Source organism: Geotrypetes seraphini, chromosome 18 (assembly GCF_902459505.1).
Source record: "Geotrypetes seraphini chromosome 18, aGeoSer1.1, whole genome shotgun sequence".
Classification (NCBI taxonomy): domain Eukaryota; kingdom Metazoa; phylum Chordata; class Amphibia; order Gymnophiona; family Dermophiidae; genus Geotrypetes; species Geotrypetes seraphini.
This window is the reverse complement of record NC_047101.1, coordinates 29,797,874-29,813,817: the sequence shown is the minus strand read 5'-3', so window position 1 is coordinate 29,813,817 and position 15,944 is coordinate 29,797,874. Positions and strand designations below refer to the sequence as shown.

The window sequence follows — 15,944 nt, the reverse complement described above, 5'->3', positions numbered from 1 at the left end:
GGTAATCTGGGAAGCTGCTGGGCAAGGAAAATAAAGGGACAGCTGCTTCTGGAGAGGGAGAAGGAGAGATGCTGCTGGCAGGGGAGGAAGGGAAGAGAGTTACTGCTGGACAGGAGGAGGAGGGAAGGGAGAATGAAACAAGGAAGGAAACAGCTGGCAGAGAGATTAGAGGAGGGGAAGGGGAGACACAGGCATGAGAAAGTAGAGAGATTGATGATAAGAAGGGGTCAGCAGAAAAATAAGCAGAGAGGGACAACGATGATAGATCTGGTGTATGAGAGATAAAAATGAAGAGAGCAGTGAAGTTGGAATGAATCATGTAAAAAGAAGAGAGGGGGCACAAGCTGGATGGAAAGGGGAGAGGGGCATAGAAAGAAGACAGATACCATATGGAAGGGGGAGAGGACAGACAGTGGATGGAAGGGGCAGATGCTGGATTGAAGAGACAGAGAGGGCAGACGCTGGAAGGAAGAGAGTGAAAAGAAGATTGAAAGCAGAAACCAGAGACAACAAAAGGTAGAAAAAAATAATTTTATTTCTATTTTGTGATTAGAATATATCAGATTTGAAATATATATCCTGCTAGAGCTGGTGTTAGACATAACTGGGGACTGCAAAACCCAGGTAGTGCTTCTTTAGCTTCCAGCTGGCTTAGGGCGCTCTCTGACCAAGGGGCAGTTGCCCTAGTTGCACTCCCCTAAAACTATTCCTGTCATGTGTGACTTCAGTATTCTGTTAGCATGATATTTCTGTGTAGCATTCTGTAATAATTTGGCTTTCAGTTCAGTTTTCTTGATAGTAGAGGGGATATATGTGAAGGGGAGGGGAGACAGGGGTTTTGTTGATCCTTGCTCTGAATTATTTGTATTTATAAAATGACAATTCTACAGAATATTGTTTCTTTTTATACTTTAATAAAATACATTCAATATAAAATCATAACTGAGGCTTGTGTGGATGGGATCAGATGATTTGTGGGGACCGAGCTCGCGGAGATGGGGCGGAAACAGGGTTTTTAAATTTTAGTCCTAGTAGTTTGCCGGTCCACAAAATAATTCTTTTTTTTCTGCCGGTCCACGGGTGTAAAAAGGTTGAAGAACACTGGTGTAGATCCTGGAGCAAAAGTGAGGCAGTTTGAAGTTGTGGGGAGCCGCAAAGAGGTCTATCTGAGGCGTCCCCCACTGTGCAAAGATCTGATGAAGGGGGTTGGAATGGAGAGTCCATTCGTGAAGCTGGAGGAGACTACTCAAGTTGTCTGCCAAGACATTGTCCTTCCCCTGAATGTAGACAGCTTTGAGGAAGGCATTGTGGCGAACTGCCCAATCCCATACTCTGAGAGCTTCCTGGCAGAGGGAGGCCGATCCCGTGCCCCCCCTGCTTGTTGACTTAATACATGGCGACCTGGTTGTCTGTGCGAATGAGGACCACCATGTCGTGAAGCAGATGTTGAAAAGCTTGAAGAGCATAGAAGATGGCTCTGAGCTCCAGAAGATTGATTTGATGGAGTCGGTCTGCACTGGTCCAGAATCCCTGAGTGCGAAACCCATCCAGATGAGCCCCCCAGGCATAGGTCGAGGAATCGGTTGTGAGAACCTTCTGGTGGGGAGGAGTGTGAAACAGCAAACCTCTGGATAGATTCGAAGAGGTCATCCACCAAAGTAGAGACTGCCGAAGAGCAGGAGTGACTATGATGTGTCGAGTCAACGGGTCTGACACTTGAGTCCATTGAGAAGCTAGGGTCCACTGAGGAATTCTGAGATGGAGCCTGGCAAAGGATGTCACATGAACTGTAGAGGCCATGTGGCCCAGGAGGACCATCATGTGTCTCGCTGAGATAGACTGGCGAGAAGATACAGACTGGCAGAGATGAAGAAGAGCATCCATGCGCTGAGGGGGGAGGAATGCTCGAAGCTGAATGGTGTCCAGTACCGCCCCGATGAAGGGAAGGGACTGGGTAGGCTGCAGATGAGATTTGGGGAAGTTGATCTCGAAGCCCAAACTCTGCAGGAAGCAGATTGTGGCCAAGGTCGCCGAAATGACCTCTGGAGCTGACAGGGCCTTGATGAGCCAGTCGTCGAGGTAGGGAAACACCTGAAGACCCCGGGACCGGAGTGCAGCGGCCACCACCACCAGACACTTTGTGAAGACTCTGGGACACGAGGACAGGCCAAAAGGAAGCACTCGATACTGCAGATGTAGATGTCCCACCCGAAATCTGAGGAACTTGCGGGAGGCCGGATGAATGGGAATGTGAGTGTAGGCCTCCTTGAGATCCAGAGAGCATAACCAGTCGTTCCGCTCGAGGAGGGGGTAGAGAGAAGCAAGGGTCAGCATGCGAAACCTCTCCTTGACCAAAAACTTGTTGAGGACACAAAGGTCCAGTATGGGTCGCAGGTCGCCCGTCTTCTTCGGGACGAGGAAGTACCGGGAGTAAAAACCCCGGTTGTGCTGGTCCACTGGGAACGGCTCGACGGACCGAAGCCGAAGCAAAGCCTGAACTTCCTGAAGGAGAAGGGCGGTCTGCGTCAAGTTGGAAGGATACTCTCTTGGAGGGTGGTCCGGAGGGACCCGATGGAATTGAAGAGAGTATTCTTCTCTTACAATGGAAAGGACCCAGAGGTCGGTGGTAATAGCCTCCCATCGATGATAAAAATGATGGAGGCGACCCCCGATGGGAAAAATGGGAGGATGCAGAACGAGGTCGGTTATGCTCCCTGGAAGAGAGTCAAAAAGGCTGAGTAGCCTTCGGTGCAGCCGGCGGCTGAGGTTTCTGCTGAGCCTTCTGGGGAGGCTGTCTTTTCGCCGGTTGTCTCGCAGCAGGAGTTTGACGAGGGGTGTAGCGCCGCTGATAAATCAAAGGCGGTCTAGAAGGTCGAGACTGCTGAGGCTTGGGCCGAAGGATAGATTGGAAAGACTTTTCATGATCTGAAAGTTTCTTGGTAACAGTCTCGATAGACTCGAACAGATCGGCGCCCACACAAGGCACATTGGCAAGTCTGTCTTGGAGGTTCGGATCCATGTCAATTGTGCGAAGCCATGCCAATCGACGCATAGCCACGGAACAGGCGGCAGCACGTGCCGAAAGCTCGAAGGCATCGTACGAGGACTGCATCAGCTGGAGGCATAGCTGGGAAAGGGAGGCTACCACTTCCTCGAACTCGAATTGAGCCTGGGAATCAATGTAAGGAGTAAACTTGCGGAGTACCGGCAAGAAGAACTCCAAATATGAAGAAAAAAAGAAATTATAATTGAGCACTCGAGAAGCCATCATAGAATTCTGGTAGATTCTCCTACCGAACTTATCCATCGTCCTTCCCTCTCGTCCCGGTGGTACAGAGGCATAGACCTGGGAGGGATGAGAACGTTTGAGAGAGGACTCGACCAGCAGGGATTGGTGAGAGAGTTGAGCGCCCTCAAACCCCTTGTGATGAACAATACGGTATCTGGCATCTAATTTGCTCGGGACCGCAGGAATGGAGTACGGCGTCTCAAAACATTGTCTCGGAAGTATCAGTGGGAGACACGCTGGGCTCCAGCGACCACAACATGGTATGGCTCAACCTCAGGAAAGGCTTCTCTAAATCAAACACAGCAACGAGGGTCCTCAACTTTAGAGAGGCAGATTTCGACCACATGAGAAAATTTGTCCATCAAAAGCTGCAAAACCATACAGAAACTGACAACCCGGAAAATATGTGGTCAAACCTAAAATCCATCCTGAACGAAGCATCTAGCCGCTACGTAAAAACAGTAAGCAAACGCCGGAGAAACAAAAAACCACAATGGTTCAACAAGGAAATTTCTGACCTCATTAAAATGAAAAAAGAAACATTTATTACCTACAAACATCTTGGGAAAAGGGAGGCAAAAGAAGACTATCAGGCCAGATCTAAGGCTGTCAAAAAGGCAGTCAGGGAAGCCAAACTTCAAACAGAGGAAGATCTAGCACGGAACATTAAAAAAGGGGACAAATCCTTCTTCAGGTACATTAGCGATAGGAAGAGAAACAAAAATGGAATAGAACGCCTTAGGAAATCAGATGGAAACTACGCAGAATCTGATACTACCAAAGCAGAACTGCTAAACGAATACTTCTGCTCAGTATTCACCTGTGAAGCACCGGGAGATGGTCCGCAACTACAAATAAGAAACAGCCAAAATGACCTGTTTCGTGATTACGAGTTTACACCTAGTAATGTCTACCACGAACTTTCAAGACTCAAAGTAGACAAAGCTACGGGGCCAGACAATCTACACCCCAGGGTACTCAGAGAGCTGAGTGAAGTTCTGGCTGAACCACTATCCGTACTCTTCAATCTTTCCATGCGCACGGGAATAGTACCCCTAGACTGGAAAACAGCTAACGTAATTCCACTCCACAAAAAGGGCTGCAGAACGGAGACAGGAAATTACAGACCGGTGAGTCTTACATCCATAGTGTGCAAACTCATGGAAACACTAATCAAACAGGAACTTGACAAAATTCTAGATGAAGAAAATCTACGTGATCCACAGCAACACGGATTCACCAGGGGAAGGTCCTGCCAATCTAATCTGATTGACTTCTTTGATTGGGTGACCAGGCAACTGGATGCCGGTGAGTCCCTTGACGTGATATACTTGGACTTCAGCAAAGCTTTTGATAGCGTTCCACACCGCAGGCTGTTGAACAAACTAAAATCGATGGGATTAGGGGATACATTCACAACATGGGTAAGGAATTGGCTAGATGGTAGGCTTCAAAGGGTGATGGTAAACGGTACCCCCTCCAAAACGTCAGCAGTGATGAGTGGAGTACCTCAGGGCTCCGTCTTAGGGCCGATTCTATTCAATTTATTCATAGGAGATTTGACCCAAGGACTTAGAGGAAAAGTATCACTGTTTGCCGACGATGCCAAACTATGCAACATAGTTGGCAAAAGCAGTGTGCCTGACTTTATGACGCAGGACCTAAGACAGCTTGAACAGTGGTCATCAACTTGGCAGCTGGGCTTCAATGCTAAAAAATGTAAGGTAATGCACCTAGGCAAAAAAAATCCACACAGAACTTACACACTAAATGGTGAAACCTTGTCCAGGACCACGGTGGAACGTGATTTAGGAGTGATCATTAGCGACGATATGAAGGCTGTAAATCAAGTAGAGAAGGCATCGTCCAAGGCAAGACAAATGATGGGCTGTATCCGTAGGGGTTTTGTCAGCAGAAAACATGAAGTCATAATGCCGCTGTACAGATCCATGGTGAGACCTCATCTCGAGTATTGTGTTCAATTCTGGAGACCACACTACCGAAAAGATGTGTTGAGAATTGAGTCGGTTCAGCGAATGGCTACCAGGATGGTTTTGGGGCTCAGGGAACTCACGTATGAAGAAAGGTTAAAAAAACTGCGGATGTACTCACTGGAGGAGCGAAGAGAGAGAGGGGACATGATTGAGACCTTTAAGTATATTACTGGGCGTATAGAGGTGAAAGATGATATCTTCAGTCTTATAGGGCCCTCAGTAACCAGAGGTCACCCGCTGAAAATCAGGGGAGGGAAATTTCAGGGTGATGCGAGGAAGTACTTCTTCACTGAAAGGGTGGTAGATCATTGGAACTAGCTGCCTCAGAGGGTGATTGAGGCCAGCAGCGTGTTAGATTTCAAGAGAAAATGGGATATTCATGTGGGATCTCTGAGAGAGTAGGAGTCAGGGGGTGGGTCATTGGTATGGGCAGACTCGATGGGCTGTAGCCCTTTTCTGCCGTCAATTTCTATGTTTCTATCTATGTTTCTATAAATGTCTGATCCAGCAATTTATGGAGAGGAAGCCGAAGAGACTCCGCAGGAGGATTAGGCAAGTGCATGGTGTCGAGATACTCCTTAGAATACCGAGACCCAGTGTCCAAAGTCACATCCAAGTCATCAGCCATTTGCCGAAGGAAGGAAAAAAAAGACAACTGGTCCGCCAGTACCGGCCTCCGAGACAGACTGGATGAAGTGGAAGCCTTCAGGATCCAGAGAGACTTGGGAGCTAAAAGGAGAATAAGAGGTAGATGGTTCCTCGTACTCCGGCCCCTCCGGGGGAGATAAATCCTAGGAGGAGTACCCCAGACGTGGCAGCTTCTTCTGCAGCGAAACCTCAGAATGGCGCGAGGAGTGCCGAGATGAGTGTCTGGATCGATGTCCCTCCCGGCGCCGGGAGGGAGAGCGAGAATGTCGATACTTCGCATGGTCCCCCGAAGCTTCCAGCGAATGAATGGGACTGGAAGCGGTAGAGCGAAGGGGCGGGATGGAGGCCGTCTCACGCGATGCAGCCCAGGCCTGGTATGGAGTGCGGAAGAACTCTTCCTGCGATTTACTATGCCCAAGACTTCGATTATCAATCGGGGGAATAGCACCGTGTTGGCGCGGAGGCGTAATGGGCTCTAAAGGAGGTATGTCGCTAAAGGAAGCCCGCCTCGAGGGACCGGCCGCCCTTCGCCGCTCCTCCTCGTCAAGCAACGAGATCGATCGACGAGGAGGAGGAGGAGGGGGCGGCCCGACCCCTGGGATCGGGACAGGGAGGTCACCCTGGATGGAGGCGATTAACCTGGGCCCCATAGTCTGCATGAGCTCGACAAACTGAGCTTCCAGCAGGGACCGCAGCGAAGCCGATATGGAGGGATCCGCACCGAAAGGGGGTCCTCCAGCACGGTCTTCGCGCTCCTTCGTGGTCGAGTGCTTCTGCTTGGACGCTTTCGGCACCTTAATGACCACAGGTGGAATAGTGGAAGGCGGTACCTGAGCCGAGGAGACGGGGACAGGCACCGGCGCCGAACTCGGGGTCGAAGCCGGCTTCAGAAGGCCCGGAGTAGCAGGAGTAGTCGTTGGCTTCACATGGACAGGCGAAGCGGCCGAGGAAGTCGAAGCCGAAGGTTCTTTAGCAGCTTCCATCTTGAACATCGACTCCCACAACAGACAGCACCGCTTAAACGCCCGCGCTGTTAGAGTGGAACAAGGCTGGCACGATTTCGGGAAATGTTCTGGACCAAGACACTGCAGGCAGCGTCGATGCAGGTCCGTCAGCGAAATCGCGTGCTGGCACTTGCTACACTTTTTAAAACCGGTGATTGGCCGGGACATAGGCCGAAAAAGCTCCGCCGCTAGATCGAAGGAGCTGGGTCTGAGCCATGTGGCCGACCCGGCCGACTCGCCGGAAGAAAAAAATTTTTTTTTTTAGAAAAGAAAGAAAGTACACGAAAAGTGTAAAAGAAACCCAAAATCGCGGAATTTAGAAGGCAAAAAACGGGAATTCAGTCAGCGCAGAATTGAAGTAAAACTTCTCAGCTCCGCAGAAAGAAAAGAACTGAGGAGACACGCCCGGTCCGTCGGGCGGGAAGGCACTGGCGCATGCGCGGTGCGGGCATCTCGAAACTTCTAAGTTTCTTCAAGCAAGACATGCTTGTGAGACGTCCGTATCGGGGCTCTGTCGGATGACATCACCCACTAGTGAGAATACCTGCCTGCTTGTCCTGGGATAAAAGTCCTTTCATGAATCTGGAAACCACCGGAAGAACAGAGAGGGGTTTCCTTCAATAGGCTAATGAAATTGCACTGAGATGGACTCGTATGGATGTAGACTTGAGGCCAGAGTTGGAGAGGTGCAAAAGATAATCTAAAACAGATAAGGAGGAATGTTGAGGTTCCTTATGATGAGAAAAACACCATGTAGAAAATCTAGTCCATTTTTGGTGATAGCACTGTTTAGTGGTAGGCTTCCTAGAAGCTTCAAAGACAGCTCTAACAGATTGAGAAAACTGAAGAGGAGTTATGTTGAAAGGTACCAAGCTGTCAGGTGTAAAGACTGCAGGTTGGGATGAAGCAGAGATCCTTGACTCTGTGTAAGCAGAGAAGGAAAAACTGGTAGACGGTATGGTGGCTGTTTCTTCAAAGGAGGGTGAGTGTAAGGCGCCGGCTTTGGAGGAAAACGCCTCTGGTAGATAACAGGAGGACGTGTAGGCCTAGAAGGAGCTGGCTTAGGCATTGGTCTGACTATGGAGGCAAAAGATTTAGCATGGTCAGACAACTTTTTGGTGGCTGCCTCGATGGACTCATCAAAAAGCCGCTGCTCGGGCAGAGAGCTCAAAGGCATCATAAGATGACTGTAGAAGATGGAGACATAACTGAGAGAAAGAAGCAATGATTTCTTGAAATTCAAAATGCATGCTATTATCCAAGTAACTCAAAAATTTTGGCAGAAGAGACAAAAGGACCCTCGAAGACATCATAGAATTTTGGTAAATGCGACGTCCAAATTTATCCATGGTCTTTCCCTCTCAGCCAGGAGGAACTGCGGCATACACTCTGGAAGGGTGGGATCTCTTTAAAGAGGATTCCACGAGCAAGGATTGATGTGACAATTGGGAATTGTCAAAACCTTTATGATACTCCGTTTTATATCTGGCATCCAACTTTTCTGGAACTGCTTGACTGGAAAAAGGAGTCTCCATGCATCTAGTAAAAGTCTGATCAAGAAGCTTGTGTAGTGGCAGCTTGAGAGACTCAGCCAGAGGTTGAGGAAGGTGCATGACCTCGAGGTATTCTTTAGAGTACTTAGAGCCAGTGTCCAGTGGAACGCTCAAGTCCACAGCCATCTGTCTCAAAAAAGAGGAAAAGGATAACTGGTCTGCAGTTGCACGGCTTTGAGAAGGACTCGATGATGTCGAGGCAGTTGGAGTCGAAGAAGAAGCAGCCTTGGCAGGAAACTATGGTACGAAGGAACCTGGAGACTTGGATGAGGCACTGGACATCGGGATATCCTCGAGAGCCGGTATCGGAGACTTGGAACAAGGAGTTAGAGGTCTTGTCGAGGCCAGAGAGGACCGAGGCTTTAAGGTATGATGTCTCGAAGAATGCCTCGAGTGATGTCGAGAACTGTGTCTCGAACTGGATCTCGAAGATCAAGCAGAGGTTGCCTCAGAAGCAGTAGATTATGGAGGAGCCCTGAAGCAACTTCGAAAACTGGACCCCCTTGGTAGAATGGGAGGTATCCTGTCGATGCACTCGCACAGACTCTACTCTATGCGTTTCGTGCTTGGAAGCCCGACCAGACACTCGCAGAGACTCCGCTCCCTGCATCGAGTTTGGAGGATCAGACCGGGGCACAGGTGGCTCGACCTCGCGGGAGACTTCTGCATGCCCAAGCTGAAGCAGAGTGAGCAGTGTGGGTCCCATGGTAGTGAGGACCTTAATAATCTGCTCCTCCAATGAGGTCTGGGACATAGCCGGCAAGGAGGGTACTGCGTCTGAAACCGGCCCACCTGCCTTGGCTGAAGGGTCCCACACAGTGGGTGTGAGAGTGTTTTGACTTGGGAGGCTTTGACACCTTAATCACCACTGGCGGAACCTATCTGACCTGAGGAGACAGGAGAAGATATGGCAGCCGAAGAAGTCGAAGCAAGAGCCGCTCCAAAAGACAAAGGTCTGATGAGGCTCGAGGTGGAAGCAGCAGAAGCAGAGGTTTCGACGGGGGTCGATGCTGAAGACACCTTCAATGCAGAAGATTAGTAGACTCCATCTCGAAGAGGCTATCCACCAGGAAGCAACGAGGCTTAAGTGTTTGGCAAGGCAGGCACGAAGTAGGATGTTTCGGCCCAAGGCACTTGAGGCAGCGTCTGTGAGGGTCCATAAGAGATATCGTGCGCTTGCACTTGCTACACCATTTGAAACCGGTAACAGGCTGGGGCATAGACAAAAATACAGCCGACGCAAAGTCTAAGCCCACGAGCCTGTACCGGACGAACGGACATAAGTAAAAAAATTTTAAAGAAAAAAAAAGACGAACACAGCAATTCGTGAGAAAAATAAAACACAAACCGCGGTGAGAGAAGGCATGAACAACGAAGTTACCGGAGAGAGCCAAAAAGACGGACCTCTCGGCTCCGCGGAAAACTAAGAACCGAGTTGATGCGCCCTGTGCGGGAAGGCACTCGCGCATGCGCAGTGCGGGCGACTCGAAACTTCTAGTTTCTTCAAGCAAGTCTGCTTGTGAGGCGTCTGCATCAGGGCTCCGTCGGATGACATCACCCATATGTGAGAATACCTGCCTGCTTGTCCTGGGATATCAAAAGCTTTGTGTAAATCTATCCTCAGCTAGAGACCCGCCAATTACTCTGACAATCCCCACTACCATCAAATGGGATAAATTTGAAGAGACTGACATTCAAGAAATAGAGCATGTTGGTCAAAACTTTGACAATATCTTGTGCTAGTAAGAATAATAATTTTATTCTTGTATACCGACAAAGCCATGGTTGTTCGAGGCAGTTTACAATAAGAAGAGTTGAACAATCACAAAGAGTGAAGTAGTCACAATGTTAAATCATCGGATACATGTATGCAGAATAGTAGAGATAATGAACTACAAATTAGGTAACAAATCGGTTAAACAGTTTCGTTTTTACCAATTTTCTAAAACTAAAATAGGATGAGGAGTGCATAATAATGTTAACCAGCCAATCATTCAGTTTACCTTCTTGGAAGGCTAGAGTTCTGTCCAGGAATCTTTTATATCAGCAGGCCTTTATTGTTGGATAGATAAACATGTGGATTCTACATGTGGGCCTAATAGCACAGTCCAAATTAAAGTGGGAAGCCAGGTATAAAGGGGCCAAACCAAAGATTGATTTGAAACAGACAAGAAAATTTAAACAGAACTCTGCTTCCAGGGGCAGCCAATGAAGTTTTTGATAATAGGGAGTTATATGTTCCCATTTTTTTAAACCGAAAATCAGTCGTTCTGATGAATTTTGAATAACTGAGTCTTTGAAGGGTTTTCTTTAAAGTTCCCAGATAGATGATGTTGCAATAGTCAAGCATACTTAGAATAGAAGATTGCACCAGTAAACGGAATGATGCTGCATCAAAGTATTTTCTGATGGTTCATCGGGTATACTTTTCAGGCTCACTACAGATATTTCTCCTATATTGTTGAAATTGCTTTTGTGTCAGGGTCATTTCCCAATAGCTGTAAGGCTGGCACAGTACGACCTGTTTTGAAAAGGTCTGACCTTTATGATAGAGCGCTCATGACCAGTTATAGACCTATATCAACCTTGCCTTTTATAGCTCGGGTCATAGAGAAAATTGCCCTCTCGGTTAGAGAAATTTATTGATGAAGCTAAATGTTTTCATAAAATTCAGAAAGAATCAGTGTTGAAGGAGAAATTAAGTTCTTACCTGCTAATTTACTTTCTTTTAGCTTCTCCAGACCAGTAGAGGTTAATCTTTACAAATGGGTATATATCCAATCATGACCAGCAGGTGGAGACTGAAAACAAAACTGTGGGACAGTATATACTATACTCCCTTCTCTATTTCCCTCAGTCTGCCGAATAGCCAAGCAGAACCAAGAACTGGAAAACAGAAAGAAAACAATACTCCGAACAGGAGTAACAATTAACATACCCAAGTGCTGTTGGAAAATGCAGAGGAGAAATACCCGAAGGAAAAATGTCCCCACAGCTCGCCAGCTAAACCAGCCGAGCCACAGCCGCTGTTCTTCAATTCTCCCCGGCCCTAGAAAAATACTAGAACCCGCAGCAAAAAACAAAAACTGCCCGCGAAACAGCCCCAACAACAACAACAACAACAACAGACAGACAGGGTGGGGACCTCTACTGGTCTGGAGAAGCTAAAAGAAAATAAATTAGCAGGTAAGAACCTAATTTCTCCTTCTTTAGCACTCTCCAGACCAGTAGAGGTTAATCTTTACAAATGGGACGTACCAAAGCAGTCCCTCTCACGGGCGGGACCCCCGAAGGGCCGATACCAGAACACGCTCACCGAACACCGCGTCCCGACGCGCCTGCACATCAACCCGATAATGTCTAACAAAGGAATGCAAGGAGGACCAAACTGCAGTCTTACAAATATCCACTGGAGGCACGAGCGACGACTCAGCCCAAGAAGCTGCCTGACCCCGAATGGAATGAGCCTTGAGAAACTCCGGAACAGGCTTCTGTCTCAGAAGATAAGCGGAAGCAATCGTCTCCTTGATCCAGCGCGCAATAGTAGCCTTAGAAGCGCCAGCCCCCCGACGAGAAACCGCCAGAAGGACAAAGAGCGCTGGAAGAACCGACCCCGGGAAAACCCCGGAGCCTGGAAAGAAGCAGCCCCACGCCCAGGGAGATACTTGCGAAACTCCCGCAAACGCCCCCGGGCAGCGCCACCCCGAGATGCAGGGCGGGCACGGTCCTCAGTGAGAGACCGGCCCGAGCATAACAGAAGGCAATGCATGCAGCAAGCCAGTTGGAAAGCGTCCGTTTAGAGACAGGGCGACCTAAACGGTTAGGGTCGAACGATAGAAAGAGCTGAGGGGATGAGTGGTGAGCCCTGGTACGATCAAGATAGTAAGCAAGGGCACGCTTACAGTCCAGCGCATGCAGTGCCTGTTACCCAGGATGAGAGTGGGGTTTGGGAAAAAAGACAGGCAAAACAATGGACTGGTTGAGGTGAAAGTCCGAGACCACCTTGGGAAGGAACTTAGGATGGGTGCGCAGAACACCTTGTCATGGTGAAAAACAGTGAAAGGTGGGTCGGCAACCAGTGCATGCAGTTCACTAACCCTCCTGGTAGAGGTGATGGCAATGAGGAAAAGCACCTTCCATGTAAGAAATTTGAGTGAAGATGTGGCAAGAGGCTCAAACGGAGGTTTCATGAGGGCTGATAAAACCACATTCAGGTCCCAGACGACTGGAGGAGGCTTCAGAGGTGGTTTGACATTGAAGAGGCCTCTCATGAACCGGGAAACCAGGGGATGAGCTGTGAGAGGTTTTCTGAGTACTGGCTCATGAAACGCATTGATGGCACTGAGGTGAACTCTTATTGAGGTGGACTTGAGTCCAGCGTCAGATAAAGAGAGCAAATAGTCAAGTACAGTTTCCACCGCCAAAGAGGTGGGATTGTGGTGATGCAGTAGACACCAAGAGGAGAACCGGGTCCACTTCTGATGGTAACATTGGAGGGTGGCCGGTTTTCTGGAGGCATTCAAAACATGACGGACAGGCTGAGAAAGATTTTCTGGAGAGGTCAGCCCGAGAGAAACCAAGCTGTCAGGTGGAGCGAAGACAGATTGGGATGTAGTAGAGATTGATGCTGCTGTGTAAGTAGAGTAGGAAACACAGGAAGAGGGATGGGTTCCCTGGAGCTGAGCTGGAGCAGGAGAGAGAACCAGTGTTGGCGAGGCCACCGAGGAGCGATGAGAATCATGGTGGCATTGTCTCTGCGGAGTTTGGACAACATCCGCAACATCAGAGGAAGTAGAGGGAAGGCATAGAGAAACCAACACGTCCAGTTGAGCAGGAACGCATCCGGGGTCAGACGATAAGGAGAGTAGAGTCTTGAACAGAAAAGGGGCAGTTGATGGTTGTGAGGAGCTGCAAAGAGGTCCACCTGAGGAGTGCCCCACCGGTCGAAGATGGAGTGGAGTGTGGTCAGATCCAGAGTCCACTTGTGAGGTTGAAGGATGCGGCTGAGATTGTCGGCCAGGGAGTTCTGTTCACCCTGGATGTAGACAGCCTTGAGGAAGAGATTGCGGGCCGTGGCCCAGGTCCAGATGCGGATGGCCTCCTGACAGAGGAGGGGAGAACCGGTGCCGCCCTGCTTGTTTATGTAATACATGGCGACTTGGTTGTCTGTGCACATGAGAAGAACCTGAGGGTAGAGAAGGTGTTGGAAAGCTTTGAGGGCATAGAACATGGCCCTGAGTTCCAGGAAGTTGATATGATGTTGACGTTCCTGGGGGGGTCCAGAGACCCTGTGTGCGAAGTTCTCCCAGGTGGGCTCCCCATGCGTAGGGGGAAGCATCCGTGGTGATGACCATGGAGTGAGGGGGTAAATGAAAAAGTAGACCCCTGGAAAGATTGGATGGAAAATCAGGGGCGGGAAATTGCACGGCGTAACTTAAGAAATTCCTTGGGAGGTTGCTCAAAGTCTAGGGCATCGAGAAAAGCCTGGGACTTTTTAGAATCGGACTCTAAAGGAATGGAAAGAGCAGCCGACATCTCCCTGAGGAACTTGGTAAAAGAGGACTGTTCGGGCTTCGAACCGTGTCAATCGTGGAGTGTTCCTCGTCCGTCGAGGAAGCGTCTTCCTCGGTACCGTGTGGGGATTCTTCCCATAAGTCAGGGTCCCTGATGTCGGGGTGTGCACGGCGGGTCATCGGTGTGGAGGGCTCGGCATGGCGGGTCTTGGAGAGAGACTTGCCGAAGTGGACCGAGGTGGTACCGGGAGAGGAAGACCGGTGCTGTTCCTGATACCGGGAAGGGTCGGCATCGGAACGGGCCTGTACCGCAGGTTGGGAACGGTGCGGTTCAGCCGAGAGCACCGGCATGGAGGTGTTAAGCGGTACCGAGGGGGTCAACACCGATGGGATCGTGCGAGGCTCGGACCGGTCTTGCACCGAAAGGTGTGAGGCCAGCAGTGCCGGCAACAGTTGTTAGAGTTGTTGCTGCAGCTGCTCCTGTAACTGGGTCTGGAGTATGGCCGCGATGCGGTCGTCCAGGTGAGGCACCAGTACCGCTTTTTTCTTTTTCGGTACCATAGGTGCCGCTCTACGCTCTGGCGATGAGGAGGCCGATGATGAGGCACTCACCGATATCAGAGCGGAGCGTTTGCGGGGTCGGTGCGGTGCCGGGAGGACCGGCGTCGCAACTGTGGCAGGAGGGCGCTCAAGGGAAGTGGAAGGCTTCTTAGCCGGCTTACCTGGGGCCAGCGACCCCAAAGAAGGATCTGGTGGTGTCGAAGTAGTCGGTGCCGACTTTTGAGATGCTGTCGACGTCGCGGCAGGTTCCATGGCAGATCCGGTGCCGAAGAGAAGATTTTGCTGGATCTGACTATTTTTTAATGTGCGCTTTTTAAGAGTCGCACAGCGGGTGCGGGTGTCAGCCCGATGCTCCGGACCCAAGCACTGCAGGCACCAATTGTGCGGGTCGGTGAGAGAGATCGGGCGTGCACACCGCTGGCACTTCTTAAAGCCCGGTTGAGGGGGCATGAAGGGAAACACGGCCTCCGCAAAATCGAAGCCGGAGGCCCGTATGGTGGCAGTAGGCCCCGCCGGGGCCGGGCCGAAAAAATAAGAAAACTGGACGAGTTTTTTTTTTTTTTAAATAAAAGCAAAGGAATCCGAAAGGAAAAAAAGAATCAAAGAACAAGAAAAAATACGCGAGCGGGAAGGCAAAAAATAGTTTTTCAACAGCCGTTGAAAACACATGCGTCTTCTTCGCTCCGCAGAAACGAAGAAACTGGGGACCACGCACTCCGCCGTCGGGCGGGAAGGCACTCGCGCATGCGCGGTGCGGCCAACTAGAACTTTCTAGTTAAGATGTCCGTACCAGGGCTCCGTCGGTGACGTCACCCATGCGTTAAGAATATGCTACCTGCTTGTCCTGGGATAATGATTAGATCTATATTCAAAGTGTTAGAGCCTTCTTCCCTAAATATTTTGATCCTTTCCCTTGTGATTTCCTGCATTGATTACTGTAAGGGCATAACCAAAAGAGAAATAAGACGACTCCAAATTATACAGAACACTGCAGTGAAGATCATATTCAATTCAAAGAAATTTGATCATGTTACTCCCCTCCTTTATAAAGCACATTGGCTTCCGGTTGAACATAGAATCACATATAAAATTATTTTACTAACTTATAAAACTAGACAAAATAATCAACCAGAATTTATCAATAATCTGCTTATTCCCTATAGTGTCTAAAAATTTGCTATTTGTCCCATCTTTGAAGTTTATTAATACAATGAGGTCAACCATTTTTTCTGTCACTGCACCATCTCTTTGGAACAATATTCCTGTCTACTTACGGGAAGAGTCAAATCTTAATCATTTTAAAACAAAACTAAAAACATTTTTCCTTGATGCTTTCGAGACCTAAATGCCCTTTTTAGGGCTACATAGTTTTAATTATTATT

At 49.1% G+C, this 15,944-nt stretch overlaps 1 protein-coding gene across 1 annotated transcript in view; it reads right to left on the bottom strand.

Annotated features, from left to right (window-relative positions):
- NPM1 (nucleophosmin 1) overlaps positions 1-15,944 on the bottom strand; it is a 126,030-nt gene that overhangs the window by 59,366 nt on the left and 50,720 nt on the right. The gene's annotated exons all lie outside the window — the stretch shown is intronic.